Here is a 2,874-nt window from a genome sequence, read left to right as displayed (position 1 = left end):
GAATAAGTGACAGTTTATAAGCAGTCCATAAATACATATGAATACATATTTATGGACTGTCCGCATTAAGTCGCCCCATTGTATGTAGCCTATATACATAATAAAAAAATATCTGCCTTCAGGCACATTATAAACTCTTACCAGCCACACTGTTCCACCTACACACTTTCTCCTAAGGTATTTGTACAGTAGGTCAAGGAGAAGTGCTGGACCTCAGGTACAGATGGAACGTGTGTGATTTCTGTTTTATTGACCTATTTATAATGTGATCAATATTAACTTTCAACTATCACATGTAGCGCAATGGAAAATCAGGAGCGGAGGGCTGATAGCAGTGTAGTCACAGTATCTGTGCTGTGCAACAGGAGCTATCTAGCAGATTGTAAACATAGAATTCTTCATATGTTCACGTGTTGCACAATTTAGGCAATTTTTCTCACTTCATTGTTTAAGGACTGTGCATATTAAATCGTCTGATCCCATTAAAAGTGCCTAAAGATGCAGCAGATGAGTTGCATACTGTGCTGCAGCTCACACTTATCAGGAGTTCTGTGTAGGTTTTTTTTATCATCTTCAGAGTCCAATCACAAAACCCGACTGGCTCACGTAAAAGGCGGCCGCACAATTCAAAGGAAAATATCAGCCAAAAGAGCAGAATTCGAATAAATAATATGAAGAAATGTCAAACTGTAAGAGTAAATATTAGACTGCGGTTTATCAGATAGCCTTGACAAAAGTCAGTAACAGCGCAGGTGGTGATATATGGTCTATTTAATTTCAGATGGCCTCCAGTTTCACCTGGAAAATATCGAATATGTTTGCAGAGTGGGGTTTTTTTTATTGAAAAGATTTTATGCTGGTTTTCTCAGCAAAAAAGGGCTTTCTACATATGTTATCAGTATTATTTATGGCATTCACCTGCTCAACTTTAAAACCTTGTAATGCATCGGAGTAACATATACAGTTTGACCATGTTGCCTGTTGAAATGCATCAAAATAGGTCAAATTAAAACAAAAAGAGGGACCTACTATATGAAAAAAAAAACATAGATTAGAATTCATAAGATGTTCAGCCCTTCAAATGTTCACAGCCTTTTAAGAAAGCCGTCTCTCGCAATAAAGTGAATATAGACTCAAGGTCAATCGTGCTATCAGCTCATTAAAACTTGGCAGCTAAACAGCTCAGCTGGGGATCATAAAGTGCTTTTAACATCACGGCTACCACAGATTACACCTTTATTTTCTGTTTTTATTTTCTGAAATTCCCTAACGGGTTGCTGCACATTGTGACGCAATATTTTTCAAAGCCTTTTAACTCTTTTTTTAATTTTTCTATTTAGTATACTTGTAACAGTTTACTTTACATTCACTCTGCACTTCTTTTATGGTATGTTTGAACATGCATTGGTGCTTTTTAAGCTTTTGTGTATAAAACCGTTTAATAGTAAAAAAGGCTGAAAGGTGCAAGTATCTTTCATAGATATCAAGATTAACCAAGGTTTTAAAAAAGACCCATAAAATGCTTACTCACTCTGTAATTTTAATGTCAGAGAGAGTAACGTGGTTGTTAGAAGCAGAAACCACCCTTCACCTGATTAAAGCTTCACACTACACCTCAGCTGGCTAAGGTCAAGCTTACATAACCTCCTCTTACTCGCAGAAAAGACACATTCTGCTGTTTTGATGTGTATTCAATAGATACGAAAGAAAGCCATGGCCTACAAGCTACCGAAGAGACACCATTTATTATAGCAGATCAGACTGAACTAAAGTTTGTGGCCAGTCTAACTGATGGCTATGTACCAGACAATTTCAGCAGCAAGTGTAAGCTTTTAGCTAAAGATTAACAGATATAGTTAAGTAAAAACCTGAAATCTACCAAATTACTGGATATTCCTATTTAAAATCTATGGTTGAAATCAAAATAATGCATGTTGTAGATAATATTTGAGCCTTAACAATATTTTAGTGACACTTTTACAGTAATATTTCATTCAAATATGCATTGTGGTTTTGTTTCGTCTAATTATAAGGTTAAAGTACAAGTCTTTAACCCTATAATGCCAAATGTATCATATTTGATAGATACAGTTTCTGAAATGTTTTGCGTCTGACACCTTTTGCATAATTTAATGGTAAAAACTTTGCTCAAAATCCTATTGTACACAATCAGATATACCTGATAACAGCCAGTAAAGGACTACACAAAAATTAGTCTTGACTTATATTCTAAATATATATATAATATCAAAAATGTATTTCTGTTTTTTCTTTTTACATATTTTGTTAAAAGGGCAAATTCAAACCAAAAAAAAGGAATTTTTCTTGGATCGGGCTTTAAAGGGTTGAACCCTTAATGTTAAATGTATCTTTTATGATATAAAGATGCAGGAGACCCTGACCTCTTTAACCTCTTACGCAGGCTCAAAGGTTGTGTATCAAATGAACATGCAAATTGCAAGGCATTATTATTGATACATATTTATAAAATAGATTTTTTGTTTTACTGAAAATTTTTTTTTTTAATTAACTGTAATAAAATATCTGTATAGTTTTGTCTTACTTTAAATTTAAAGGGTTTTTATAGGGATGTCCAGTCCCAATTAACATTATTTGGTTATTAATTGTTTGCTTCGCCTCGTCTGTTCCTGTTTGGCTGTGACACCATCCTGGAGAGAAATATCAGCTGTGCTGCTGCCATCAACACCTTTGTTTATAGGTGCTCAGCCTGTTTTCTAGTGTAGTCTTGTTTCTCTGACTGTGACTGGCTGGATGTGCTCTCTTCATTCTTCGACATGGGAGCTGTCTCAGAGCCCGCCTGCCTGGCTGTGTGTTTCCTGGACGGGGCCGCCTTTTACAGCTGCTTTTTGTATC

The sequence above is a fragment of the Cyprinodon variegatus genome, unplaced genomic scaffold (genome assembly GCF_000732505.1).
Source record: "Cyprinodon variegatus isolate N-32 unplaced genomic scaffold, C_variegatus-1.0 Scaffold512, whole genome shotgun sequence".
Lineage (NCBI taxonomy): Eukaryota > Metazoa > Chordata > Actinopteri > Cyprinodontiformes > Cyprinodontidae > Cyprinodon > Cyprinodon variegatus.
Note: the sequence above shows the minus strand (reverse complement) of the source record.